General features: G+C 37.5%; 2 long non-coding RNA genes across 2 annotated transcripts in view; one reads left to right on the forward strand and one right to left on the reverse strand.

The window, feature by feature from the left end:
• The window catches only part of LOC309657130, a 260,854-nt gene that overhangs the window by 189,174 nt on the left and 56,427 nt on the right, over positions 1–15,253 (forward strand). The window lies entirely within an intron of this gene.
• The window catches only part of LOC309657160, a 62,933-nt gene that overhangs the window by 46,985 nt on the left and 695 nt on the right, over positions 1–15,253 (reverse strand). The gene's annotated exons all lie outside the window — the stretch shown is intronic.

A 15,253-nucleotide genomic window follows, 5' to 3' on the forward strand; every position in this document is an offset into this window, starting at 1 on the left:
AGCTTTTATATTAAAAACTCTGCCCAATCCCAACTAGTTTCCGATATTAAAAGACTTTTTAAAATCACCTCATCCAGCTCTAAAAGCTTATATTGCTCCTTCTCTGACTTCCCCTCTGAGATGTTACTAGGACTCTAGCAAGTGTTCTCTCTTCTTGCAGTAAGTCTAATAAACTTAGATGTGCTTGGTCAAAGTTGCCCACTGATGGTCTTTTTCAAGAGGTAGCATATGACTTAGGTGAGGAGGGAGCAAATACAGTGTGACTAGAGCATATGACATGTGAGTCAGGGTGAGAGGTAGTGTCTGATTCTAGTGGTAAGAAGGAGATAATACTGGAAAGGTTTGTTGGGGTCTGTATTAATCAGAGTCCAAGTCAAGAAAACAGAAGCCTCTGTAGCTATTTCAAATAGGAGGAATTTAACACAGGGAATTGGTTACATGAGTCTGGAATGTCAGAGGAAGATACAGAGAGAGAATGCAAAGGGGATGGCTACAGTTTAAGTAACTACATGAAGCAACTATAATCACTATGGCTGGTGACAAAAGGATGAAGATGATGTTACCAGAGCCCAGATGTGCAGAGTAGAAGGGCTCTGTGGTTATGCTGGAACCATGGCTAAGAGGCCTCCTGGCTGATGCTGTCACTATGGAGAAGGTAGGGATTGCAAGAGGGATGCAGCCACTTCCAAGATGGTGCTAGAAGCAGCGAGGGAGGAGGGAGAATAACTTCTCCATTTTCTTACTTTCTATGTCCTGTCAGTGACCCCTACTAGAAGAAAAATAACAGGAAGCCAGTTGTCAAGGAGTCCTGGGAAAAGTAGTATGCAGACCCTCAGGTTCAGAATTATAGAGCCAAATAGAGAAAAACAGGTGTGGGCTGAAAGATGACAGGTAAACTGAGCACAGGACCAAACTGAGAAATGTAGACAAGGAACTTGGAATTTTAGAGAGGTTATAAGGACCTGTAATAAGTGGAATTATATGAACAAGGTCTAGGGAAAGAAGTAGGCTACCTTTCTCAGTTCTACATGAAACTACTCCACCCCATCCCACCCAACCCACCAAGCTATGAGCTTTCTTATTTCTCCACACACCTTTACTGGGGAGAACTTAGCTTTCTCCTACCTACCCCCATAACTCTCTCCATGGTTAGAGAAGAAATCTAGGGACTAGCAATAAGAAATTTTTATCATGGCACTATTCATTGTCAGTGAATGTTAGAAAGATTTGTAATGGAATCCAGAACAGGGGTGGGAGTGGGGGGGAAATGCATTATTTTTAGCATAATAATGGCCAGGATTATTATTTCACAAGAAATAAGATCAGTATCCTTAATATTAGTAATATGAATTTCCCATGGTGGTTAGATTGTGTCATCAAAAAATAAAGAATATTTGTGGTTGGGTATTTCACTGGTTTTAGCTCTTTTTTTTTTTTTGAGAAAATCAGTTGCAGCCTAATGAAAGCCTCATTGTTTTGCCATTCTTCCTATGGGTCGCATTTGGGATGTACTTCCTAACTCTGCCTTGAGTGTTATTGCCAAAGTTCTGGGATTAATTGAATCTCTTTCCCTTTGTCCCTGAAAGGTCAAGAAGTTATTACAATGAATCACCTTGTTGACCCTTCTTGTTGCTACCTATGCTTTTTTTCCCAGAGAAATTACTTATTGTTTTTAAAATATGTATATATATTCCAGGTGTATAACATTATAACTTGACCTTTGTATACCTACAAAGTGATCATCACCACTAGTCTAGTTACCAGCCATCACCATACAGTTGACCCTCTTCACCCATTTTGCCCATCCCTTATTGGATATATGATTTACAAATACCTTCTCCTATTCAGTAGGCTGCCTTTAATTTTGATAATGGTTTCCTTCACTGTGCAGAAGCTTTTCAGTTTGATGTAGTACCGTTTCTTTATTTTTGCTTTTGTTTCCCTTGCCTTTTGATTCAAATCCAAAAAATATCACCAAGACTGATGTCAGTGAGGTTACTGCCTATGTTTTCTTCTAGGAATTTAATGGTGTCAGGTCTTACATTCAACTCTTTAATCCATTTTTAGATAATCTTTTTGTATGATATAAGATAATGGTCTAGTTTCATCCTTTTGTATGAGGCTGTCCAGTTTTCCCAACACCATCTATTGAAGAGACTATCCTTTCTCATAAACAAAATTGACAAACCTCTGGCCAGGCTCACCAAGAAGAAAAGAGAGAGAACCCAAATAAATAAATAAGAAATGAAAAAGGAGACATAACAACTGATACCACAGAAATACAAAAAACCATAAGAGAATACTGTGATCAATTATATGCCAACAAATTTGACAACCTAGAAGAAATGGACAAGTTTCTAGAAACATACAGCCCACCAAAATCAAATCAAGAAGAAATAGATAATTTGAACAGACAAATCACTATAAGTGAAATAGAATCTGTAATTTAAAAACTCCCTATAAACAAAAGTCCAGGACCAGATGGCTTCATAGGTGAAACCTACCAAACATACAAAGAAGAACTTATACCAGTCCTTCTCAAACTCTTCCAAAAAATTGAAGAGGAGGAAACATTCCCAAAGACATTTTATGAAGCCACTATCACCCTGATACCAAAACCATACAAATACACCACCAAAACCCAAAATTACAGGCCAATATCGTTGATGAATACAGATGCAAAAATTCTCAACAAAATATTAACAAAATGAATCCAACAACACATAAAAAGATCATACACCATGACCAAGTGGGATTCATCCCAATTCACAAGGATGGTTCAACATATGCAAATCAATCAATGTGATACACCACATCAACAACAAAAGAAGACAAAAACCATATGATCATCTCAACAGATGCAGAAAAAGCATATGAAAAAATTCAACATCCATTCATGACAGAAACTTTTATGAAAGTGGGTATAGAAGGAACATGTCTCAAGATATTAAAAGCTATTTATGACAAACCCACAGCTAATATAATACTCAATGGTGAAAAGCTGAAAGCCTTCCTGCTAAAATCTGGAACAAGACAAGGACGCCCACTATCACCTCTTCTATTCAACACAGTATTGGAAGTCCTAGCCACAGCTATTAGACAAGAAAAAGAAATAAAATGTATCCAGATTGGAAGAGAAGAGGTAAAATTGTCCTACATGCAGATGATATGATACTATATATAGAAAACCCTAAAGACTCCATACGAAAACTACTAGAACTGATAAATGAATTCAGCAAGGTAGCAGGCTACAAGATTAACATACAGAAATCAGTTGTATTTCTTTACACCAACAATTAAATATCAGAAAGGGAATGTAAAAAAAATCCCTTTTAAAATCGCACCCCAAAAATAAAATACTTAGGAATAAACCTGACCAAGGAGGTACAGCAATCCCACTCCTGGGCATATATTTGGACAAAACTATTATTCAAAAAGATACACACACCCCTATGTTCCTAGCAGCACTATTCACAATAGCCAAGACATGGAAATAAACTAAATGTTCATCAACAGATGAATGGATAAAGAAGATATAGTATATATATACACTGTATATATATATATATATATATATATATATATACTACATATACTGTATATATACTACATCTTCATATATATTTATATGAATACTACTCATCCATAAAAAAGGAGAAAATAATACCATTTGCAGCAACAAGGATGCAACTAGAGATTATCATACTCAGTAAGAAAGAGAACAAGAAATACCATATAATATTACTTATATGTGGAATCTAAAATATGACACAGATGAACCTATCTATGAAACAGAAACAGAATCATGGACATAGAGAACAGACTGGTGGTTGTCAAGGGGGAGGGGGTTGGGGGAAGTATGAAGTGGGAGTTTAGGTTTAGCAGATGTGAGCTTTCATATATAGAATGGATAAACAACAAGGTCTTACTGTATAGCACAGAGAACTATATTCAGTATCCTATGATAAACCATAATGGAAAAGTATATATCAAAAAAAAGAATGTATATATATGTATAACTGAATTACTTTGCTGTACAGCTGAAATTAACACAACATTGTAAATCAATTATACTTCACTTTAAAAAAAAGTGAAGGGACTATCCTTTCACCATTGTATGTTCTTTGTTCTTTTTTCATAAATTGTCACTTTGCTGTACAGCAGAAATTAACAGACCATAGTAAATCAACTATACTTCAATTTAAAAAGGTGAAGGGTCTATCGTTTCTCCATTGTATGTTCTTTGCTCTTTTTTCATAAATTAATAGTCCATATATGTATGGGATTATTCTTGGGCTCTCAGTTCTGTTTCACTGATCTGTGTGTCTGTTATAGTACAGTACATAATATTTCAACTAGGTTTGATGTTTGAAATCAGGAAGTGTAATACCTCCAGTTTGCCTTCTTTCTTGAGATTATTTTAGCTATTCAAGGTTTCTGTGTTTCCATACAAATTGTAGAATTATTTCTTCTAGTTCTGTGAAATATGTCATTGGAATTTTGATAGGGATTGCATTAAATCTGTCAATTGCTGTGAGTCGTATGGACATTTTAACAATATTAATTCTTCCAATCCATGAACACAGAATATCTTTCCACTTATTTAAATCTTCTTCAATTTCTTTCAACAGAGTCATAATTTTCAGTGTACAGGTCTTTACCTCCTTGGTTAAATTCATTCCAAGGTATTTTATTCTGTTTGTTTCTAAATGGTATTGTTTTCTTAATTTCTCTTTCTGTTAATTCATTATTAGTGTATAGAAATGACAGATTTCTGTGTGTTGATTTTGTAACCTCCAAATATACTGAATTTACTTATTAGTTCTAAGAGTTTTTTGATGGAGTCTTTAAATTTCTCTCTATATAGTATCATGTTACCTACAAATAGTGGTGGTTTTACTTTTTTCTTTCTGATTTGGGTACTTTATTTTTCCTGTCTGATTGCTGTGGCTAGGACTTCTGAGACTATGTTGAAAAAAAGTGGCAAGAGTGGACATCCTTGTCTTGTTCCTGATCTTAGAGAAAAAGCTTTCATCTTTTCACCATTGACTATGATGTAAGCTGTGAGTTTGTCATACATAGCCTTTATTATGTTGAGTTACATTCCCTCTAGAGCCACTCTGTTGAGCATTTTTTGTTTTTTTGTTTTTGGTTTGTTTTTGGTTTTTGTTTCATTTTGTTGTTTTTTAAATTATTTATTTATTTATTTATGTCTGTGTTGGGTCTTCGTTTCTGTGCAAGGGCTTTCTCTAGTTGTGGCAAGCGGGGGCCACTCTTCATCGCAGTGTGTGGGCCTCTCACTATCTTGGCCTCTCTTGTTGCGGAGCACAGGCTCCAGATGTGCAGGCTCAGTAATTGTGGCTCACGGGTCCAGTTGCTCCGCGGCATGTGGGATCTTCCCAGACCAGGGCTTGAACCCGTGTCCTCTGCATTGGCAGGCAGATTCTCAACCACTGTGCCACCAGGGAAGCCCCTTCATTTTGTTTTTTTGCTTTTTTTGGGCAATGCTGTGCTGCATACAGGATCTTAGTTTCACAACCAGGGATTGAACCTGCACCCGCTGCAGTGGAAGCATGGAGTCAACCACTGGACTACCAGGGAAGTCCCTACTGGGTGTTTTTTTTTTTTTTTTTTTTGGGTGTTTTTTTAAATCATAAATGGATGTTGAATTTTGTCAGATACTTTTTCTGCATCTATTGAGATGATAATATGATTTTTATCCTTCATTTGGTTAATGTGATATATCATGTTGATTTCTTTGCAGATAAACCATTCTTTTATCCTTGGAATAAATCCCACTTGATCATGATGTATGATCCTTTAATGTATTGTTGGATTTGGTTTGCTAACATTTTGTTGAGGATTTTTGCATCTATGTTCATCAAGGATATTGGTCTTTAATTTTCTTTTTTTGTGGTGTCCTTGTCTGGTTTTGGTATCAGGATAACATTGGTTTTGTAAAATGTGTTTGGAAGGTTTCCCTCCTCTTCAACTTTTTTGAAAAAAAATTGACAAGAATACGTATTAAGTCCTCTTTGAATGTTTTGTAGAATTTGCTAGTGAAGTCATCTGGTCTTGGGCTTTTGTTTGTTGGTAGATTTTGGATTACTGTTTCAATCTCCTTACTAGTAATCGTCTATGAAGTCTCTTATGATCTTTTGTATTTCTATGGCATCAGTTGTAACTTCTCTTTCATTTCTGATTTTATTTATTTGAACCCTCTCTTTTTTTCTTGGTTAGTCTAGCTAAAGGTTTGTCAATTTTGTTTATCTTTGACAGAGATACACTTTTAGTTTCGTTGATCTTCCTTTTCTTTTTTTTGTCTCTACTTCATTTATTTCTACTCTGATCTTTACTATTTCCTTCCATCTACTAATTTGGGGCTTCATTTGCTCTTCTTTTTCTAGTTCCTTTAGGTGTAAAGTTAGATTGTTTATTTGGGATTTTTCTTGTTTCTTGAGGTAGGCCTATATTGCTATGCACTTTCCTCTTAGAAATGCTTTTGCAGTGTCCCATAAATTTTGGTATGTTGTATTTGTTTTCATTTGTCTCTTCATACTTTTTGATTTCTTCTTCAATTTCTTTGATGACCCATTGGTTGTTCAATAGCATGTTATTTAATCTCTACATTTTTGTGTTCTTTTTCTTTTTTTATTTTGTGATTGATTTCTAGTTTCATATCACTGTGGTCAGAGATGCTTAATATGATTTCAATCTTCTTAAATTTATTGAGGCTTGTTTTGTGCCCTAGTGTGTGATTTATCCTAGAGAATGTTCCATGTGCACTTGAGATGAATATGTATTCTGCTGCTGTCAATGAAATGTTCTGCATATACCTATTAAGTCTATGTGATCTAATGTGTCATTTAAGTCAAATGTTTCCTTATTGATTTTCTGTCTAGATGATCTATCCATTGATGTAAGTGGGGTGTTAAAGTCCCCTACTATTATTGTATTGTTTTCACTTTCTCCCTTTAAATCCATTAATATTTGCTTTATCTTGGTGCTCCTTTTTTGGATGTGTATACATTTATAAATGTTATATTTTCTTGCTGGATTGATCCCTTTATCATTATGTAATGCCCTTCTTTGTCTTTTACTAACGTCTTTGATTAAAATATATTTTAAAGTTATTTTTATTGAAATATAGTTGATGTACAATATTATGTTTGTTGCAGCTGTACAACATAGTGATTCAAAATTTATATACATTATGAAATGTTCACCATGATAAGTCTAGTAAACACTTGTCCCCATAGAATGCTATTAGAGTACCACTGACACTATTTCCCATACTATACAACATCCCTGTAACTTTAAAATTTTATATTTGGAAGTTTTAACCTCTTAATACCTTTCACCTATTTTGCCATTGCTCCCCTCTGGCAACTACCCATTTGTTCTCTCTATGAGTCTGTTTTTGTTTTGTTTTGTTTGTTTCATTTTTTAGATTCCACATATAAGTGAGATTATATGATATTTGTCTTTCTCTTTCTGACTTATTTCACTTAGCATAATACCCTCTAAGTCCATCCATGTTGTTGCAAATGACAAGATTTCATTCTTTGTTATGGCTGAATAACATTCTCTTTTATATATATTTATATGCACACACACACACACACACACAGTTCCTAAAAAAAAAACACAGGGGAAAAGCTTAACAACATTGGACTTGGCAATGATTTCCTGACTATTACACCAAAAACACAAGTAATAAAAGCAAAAATAGACATATGAGACTCCATCAAACTTTAAAACTTTTGTGCATCAAAGGACACAATCAACAGAGTGAAAAGGCAATCTACAGAATGGGAGAAAATATTTCAAATCATACATCTGATAAAAGGTTAATATCCAGAATATATAAAGAGCTCCTACAACTCAACAACAAAAATATCAAATAACCTCCAATTAAAAAGTGGGGAAATGGCTTGAATAGACATTTCTCCAAAAATGGTATACAAATGGCCAATAAACATATGAAAAGCTCAACATCACTAATCATCAGAGAAATACAACTCAAAACCACAATGAGATATCACCTCACATCCCTTAGGATGGCTACTATTTAAAAAAAGAAAAACAGAAAATAACAAGTGTTGCTGAGGATGCAGAGAAATTGAAACACTTATACACCATTGGTGGGATTGCAAAGTGGTGTGACTCCTATGGAAACAGTATGGCAGTTTCTCAAAAAACAAAAAAATAGAACTATCATATGATCCAGCAATCCTACTCCTGTATATACCCAAAATAATTGAAAGCAGGATATTGAAGAAATATTTTCACATCCATGTTCATAGCAGCACTATTCACAACAGCCAAGAAGGGGAAGCAACTTAAATGCCCATCAACGGATGAATGGATAAAGAAAATATGGTATATACATAGAGTGGAATATTATTCAGCCTTAAAAAAGAAAGAGGTCCTCTCACATACTACATCATGCAGAAATCTTTGGGACATTATGCTAAGTGAAATAAACTTGACACAAAAAGACAAATACTGTATGATTCCACTTATATGAGGTATCTAAAGTAGTCACATTCATGGTAACAGGAAGTAGAATGGTGGTTGCCAGATAGGGGGAGGGGAAAAGGGGAATTGTTGAATGGGTATAGTTTCAGATTTGCAAGATGAAAAAATTCTAGAGATCTGTTTCACAACAATGTGAATATACTTAACACTTCTGAACTGTACACTCAAAATGATTAATATGGTAAATTTTATGTATGTATTTTTTACCAAAATAATTTTTTTTTAAAGTGCTTTTTCCTCCTCCCACACATTCAGAATAGACTGTTTTTCAAATCACATTATAGCTAGAAATATTGTCAACTATGGGACTTCATACTAAAATCTTCCTTCTCCACCTCAGGGGCCATCAAATACAGCCTACAGAAAAATCCCTTTTTATTACTATGGGTTAAATAGGGACTACACATATATAAAGGCTGCTCCTTCAGGGCTGGCATCTGTGGCTCCCATTTAAAAGCCTAAACTTCCAAACACATTTATAGTAACTTTCTTTCAGGAGATAGATAGGGTTATATGGAGATTGAACCGGAAAAAAGTGTTAGACCTCATCTAGCCCATTCCCATCATTTTACAGACAATGAAATTTAAGAGGATGAATTATTGAGTTAAGGCCACATAACTAGAGACAAAGCTGGTCTGGTGTTTAGGCATCCTGAGATAATATACTAGCCCATGAAGGAAGACAACTGAATTCTAGTCCTTGGTTTGATATGTAGAGAAGTTTACTTCTCTCTCTCAGCCTTGGTTTTCTCGTCTGTTAACTGGGCAATGAGGTGTTAACTGGGCAGTGAGGTGGGTAGACTAGATGATTGCTGTTCTTTCCAGGACTAAAAGTGGCTGGCACATAGTAGGTGCCTGAGTATTTGTTGAATGAATGAGACATAGACTCTGTGGTTCTATGGCATCTATCAATTTATTATTCATTTAGTATAAGCACTCTGTTCATTCATTTAGTATAAGCTCATTCTACCTCATTGTGAGATTTGTCCTGTCTGAATACTCATTTATCTGTTAATGGTTAAACCTGGAGGCAGTTAGTTATGAAATTACTTATTTGATTTACTAACCAAGTAACACCAAATATGCCTTTTAACAATCTGAAGATTTAGGAAAGGGAATGCAAACAAATTCAACTTGATATTGATGACCATTGAGGGCCACGTGACCTGGCACATATCTGTCCTCAAAAATGTATCTTCCTTCATCGTCTCCCCATTAAGGAGTAGTTTTGATTACCCAGAGATTTCCTTCTAAGTCCAATCAATCAATCTGTCAGCAAGTGTTTATCAAACACCTACCCCATGTCTCTCTAGGTGGTCTAGGAGTGACAGAAAAGTTAACACAAGGTCCAGCTAGGACTGCTGGGCTTATGAAACCAGGGAATGATCTATGTGGTCTTTCTTCTTCAAGGAGGCTAGATTCAGTTTCTTCATATGGCGGTGGCAGAATTTCAAGAGGGCAAGTCCCACTGTTTTCTCAATCTCTGCTCATGTCCCATTGGTCAAAGCAATACTCATGGTCAAGCCCAGAGTCTATACAAGGGCACGGATACTGGAGGCTTGATTCCTTGGATGAAGGGGAGTCATTAAAGTAAGGGTCTAAGCTATTTAGAGAGACAGAAGAGTCTGACAACATTAATTAAGCTCTTGAATTTAGTCATAACTAAGGCCAAATCTACCCCTGGGCTTCCTAGTTATGTAAATCAATAAATTCTCCGTCCCTCAGTCTGTTTATTTATTTTTTAAAATAAGGTAGTTACAGTCCTAACTCACACGAAAGTCTTACCTACTGCAAAAAGTTATAGAGAAACTAAAGTAGGACCTAGGGGTCCTAATATCTGTGTAAATGAAATATTAGGTTGACTCCAACTTTTCATGCCTCTACTTTGAAACTAATTTGATGCCTGACAAAAATCATTGCTCATTAGTGTATATCCTCTGCCAGCAGCCACCTAAGGATAGATTAATTGGTACAAGCCAGTTACAATATAAAGAGAATGGTTTCCTAAGCTGAATTGTATACCCCCAGATTTTCTTGCACATAAACAGTTTCATTGCAGTCTAGGTACACTTCTAGATATCTACAAATAATGTGACAATCATAAGATGCTGCCATGCAGATAAGTGGAAGGTGGCTGTCTTTCCTTGAGCTCTGCATAAGCAGACCGAGACTCAAAGATTTGTGTTTATTTGGGAGGTAATCTGAGGAAGTTTCATTAGAGGCACAAGAAAGTGAGACAGGGAAAAAAGGAAGCTAATACAGGGCACATTATAAAACCATTAACCACTGGGGGCAAATACCTTTGGAGAACCCTGGGAGGCAATGCAGAACATGCTTCAGAGTTACCCATCTATTGATTTATTACTGCAGTAACCTAGTATGTTCTGACTCACACAGTTACAAAGAACAATGTTTGCTGCTTTTAAAATGCAAGTTAACATGGCAAGAGTTCCACATGGGCTATGAAATATTTCTGAGATTCTAATTTTAAGTGGCAACAGGTCTCCATAGGCCTGCTTTAGATCAGCTGTTCCAAAATCCATTCTGTTTTCAAAGTTAAGTTGGGAACTATGGAAGGGGGCGGGTGGACAGCTATCTTCTACAAGTTCAAGGTCATCCCCTAGCATGTGGTTTCAAGCAGTTTGGCACTAGTGAATTCATCTGAAGGAAAATCTTGCCCTATAGGCAATATTTTGGGCCCGTCTAAACCTATATGCTGGGTAATAGGCTCTTGGCTGCAAATCACAAAACATTTCCAAAAGGCTTTTTCCCCCTGAGACTATTTCCATTCCTATAACTTTTATTCTTTTGTTACTAATCTCAAACTTTCAAAGGAGGGAGATATACTAGACCGGAGACAAAAAGAAAAAAAAAATATTGTCCTATGGATCCCATCTGGATTAGTTGGCAACATTTAATTACTTATCAATATTTGATTAGTTGCCCATGACTCCCCCTTGAATTAGCTGTCAACATTTGAAAAGCATTTTTACCACCAAAAAAGAAAGAAAGAAATTCAACGTCTGCATTTTCTGCGTTTCTTGAAACACTGGATCTTGTAGGGCAAAGACTGACCAGAAGTAAACGGCAGCCACCTACCTCCTTTTGGCAATTCCCACCCTCCCCCAGTCAGCAACACTCCCCACCTGGCCATTACACTTATCTCTGTGACCGGAAAAGTCTCTGAAAAAATAAGAACACATTTCTGGGAGGCCATGTAGAGCATCAACATTGTGGAGTCTACTTAAAGAGAAGTTTGCACACAGTCTAGCCGTGATGGATCTAAAAGCCAGAGTTCCGGGACAAACATGGAGCAGGTATAAACTTATTTTTCTATGCCAGGATTTGAATTGACAAGCAATATACCACCAATTCACTGGGAAATAGACTATGAAGATCAAGACCAGCTATAACTTTGGGGGAAGAGAATTATGCCAGTCACTCTCTGAGATTTGTTATTTAAAAACAAACAAATGCACAAAAACTTACAGCCTGAAAAGTCAACAGGGACAAGGAAATAGCTTCAGCAAGCACAAGGAAGATTTTTTTAGGTAAACAGCAATACCATATAACATTTATTGAGCATTTACTATGTACTAGGCATCATTCTAAGTGATTCATGTGAATTTTCACATTTAACACACACAGCACTTAATGAGGTAGACAAAATTATTGTTCCCAGTTTATACATGAAGAAACTGAAGCTCAGAGGGGTTAAGTAACTTGCCCAACCAAGGTCACCCAAATACTACGTGTGGAGTCAAGGTTTGAATCTAGACTGGTTGGGCTGCAGAGGCCACTACCACCCTGTAAACGGTCTACAGTCTTATAATCTGTTTTGCAGCCTTACCCAGCTTGGTATAGTTTCTGAACTTACCTGGTGTTCTTAAATTCCCCAGTACACTGATGAGATTAGCTCTTAGAATGAAGACAACTTGAATGTGGATAAAATGCGACTGGTGTTCAATTTGGGGCTCACTGAACATTAAGATGTAGTGATCAGAGCCAACCCCTGAGACAAAACACGTTACATGGCAGCATTGTGGGTGGGAGCCCAGCTCTGCCCTCACTAGCCACATGTCCTCAGGCAAGTCAGGCTCAGTTCCCTCTTCTGCGAAACAGGCATAATGATATTTGTCTTCCGAGGTCATTTTGAGGAATAAATGAGTGAACATTTGTGGGTACCTGGTAGGCAATGGACAGTCCAAAAATACTAACCCATTGCACTGCCCTGACCTATTAAAAATTGTAATTTTGTTACTAAAAAATGTATTTGGTGGTATATATGCATTTTTCTCTTGGACAAACTGCCTGATGGGTTCTGGAAGCAATTGTCACCAAGTCTCAACCTGTTTGACATGAATATTTAAGGATGCCTTATTTGGCTTCTACTAACCTCCCCTGGTACATTTCCAGTGGGTGGTGAAGATGGCAAATACTACTCCTTAATGCCTCTATTTGAGGGGCAACGCCTTGTCATGGCACATTGGACTTGACATGTGGGTACTTGGAGAGAGATTAGAGTGATTGAACTCGCTCTAAAAGTGTAACATCATTTCACTCCCTAAGGAATAGGGTCTTGTCTGATTTGGGGTTGAATTCTGTTTTGTTCACCTGTGTTAAGAGAACAGAGTGATACACATCCATCAGTCTTCTCAGGCCCCAGGCTGCCTAAAGATTAAACATGGGGTTTTTCTCAATGATACCAATTTGACTGTAATTTTTTTTTAAAATTTTTCTGCAGGCCCAGCTCTGTAATTTCCTATTTTTTTTTTCCCTCTTGCAAAGATCAAGCTTAAAATGAACAGTAACCTAACTGTTCACTTGTCCTAAATCCACCTTCTACAGACAGTCTCATTAAATTGTAATTTTAGACTTAGGGAGGACTAAGTCTGAGACCCAGCGGTTAACTGCTTTGCCTCTTATCTCTCCACTAACCTGGTCTCCTGGCTTCTGTCTAGTACTCTTTGCACTTCACCCACTACAAAGAAAAAGTGTTTTGAGGAAGCTCTGCTGATGAAGAGACTGATGCACCAGCGTTCTGCTTCTGGAAGTCAAAGAGGTTGACTTCTCATTACCGCCATTGGCAACCACCAGCACCCTCAACCCCATCATCTCTTAACTGGCCCTCCTGCACCCAACCTTGCCTTTCCTACTAATCTTTTCTTCACACAGAAGCCAGAGGAACATATTAAAATATCAGTTACATCATGGCACTGCTGAGCTCAAAACCCTGTTATGAATCTCCACTTCAGAGTAAAAGCCCAAATTCCTGAAATGGCTGATGAACCCTACATCTTCTCCTCCCCATCCTCCACCTACATTTTGTTCCACATAGGATGGTGCCCTTGCTGTTCCTTGAACAGCATGCTCCCAGTACACTGAAGCTCTTTCCCATATTTGCCGCCTCACTCCTGTACCTCCTGCAAGCTTTACTCAGCTGTCACCTCTGTGAGGCCTACACTGACCACCCAGTTTTAAAGCTGCAAACCCATTCCCAGCACTGCCCTGTTTTCTTTCCCTCCATGGCACTTATCACCATATATAAGTCATCTCAGGCCTGCCATAACAAAATACCACAGACTGGGCAGCTTAAACAACAGAAAGGTATTTTCTTACAGTTCTGGAGGCTAGAAGTCATGATCAAGGGTGCCAACAAATTCTGTTTCTGTTTCTAGTGAGGTCTCTCTTCCTGGCTGTAGACAGCTGCCTCTCCCTCCGTCCTCACATGGCTTTTCCTGGGTGCTTGTACACAGAGGGGGAGGGAGGACAGAGAGTGCAAGGCTAATCCTATTGGATCAGGGCCCCCCCATTTTAACCTCATTTAACCTTATTACTTCTTAGAGGTCCCATCTCCAAATTCAGCGACACTGGTGGTTAAGGATTCAATATGTGAATTTGGAGTGGGGCAGAACACCAGAACGAGGGCAGGAATTTTTGTCTGTTCTGTTTACTGCCTATAACTGTTCTTGGCATATAGTAGGTGCTCAGTAAATAATTGTTAAATGAATGAATGAAATACCTAGCCCACATGTGGTAGGCAGCCTCTAAAATGATTCCTGATTCCTGGTATTCACACTCTTGTGTAATCCCCTCCCCTTGAGTATGGGTTATACCTAGCAACTTCCTTCTAGTGTGTAACAATAGTGCAAAAAAAGTGAAAGAATGTCACTTCCAAGATCAGGTTATGAAAGGACTCTGGCTTCAGGCTTTGCCCTCTCTTGCTCTCTCACTTGCTGACTCTGCTGGAAGACAGCTGCTGTGTTGTGAGCTGTCCCTTAGAGAGGCCCACATGTCAAGGAACTGAGGGAGGCCTGTAAAAAACTCAATCTTGCTGACAACCATGTGGTGAGCTTGGAAGAAGATCTTCCCTTGGTCAAACTTTCAGATGAGACCACAGCCCCAGGTGATATTTAGATTGCAGCCTTGTGAGAGACCTTGAAGCTGAGTCACCCAAAGCCAGGCCCAGATTCCTCACCCATAGGAACTATGAAATAACATTTGCCATTTTAAGCTATAAGTTATGGGGTAAATTTTTTATGTAGCATTGCATAACGAATACACCTAGTAACATAGGGATGATGACCATGTCTTAAGAAACAGAAATCTGAACACTTTATCTGGGAATGATCATTTGAAAGTGGGGCTGTCCTTATAATTTGGGACCATTCAAGTACTATAGGCCTAGACTATGGCAATTCAGGTACTTTCT

Source organism: Balaenoptera physalus (genome assembly GCF_965194825.1).
Source record: "Balaenoptera physalus genome assembly, chromosome: 1".
Taxonomy (NCBI): domain Eukaryota; kingdom Metazoa; phylum Chordata; class Mammalia; order Artiodactyla; family Balaenopteridae; genus Balaenoptera; species Balaenoptera physalus.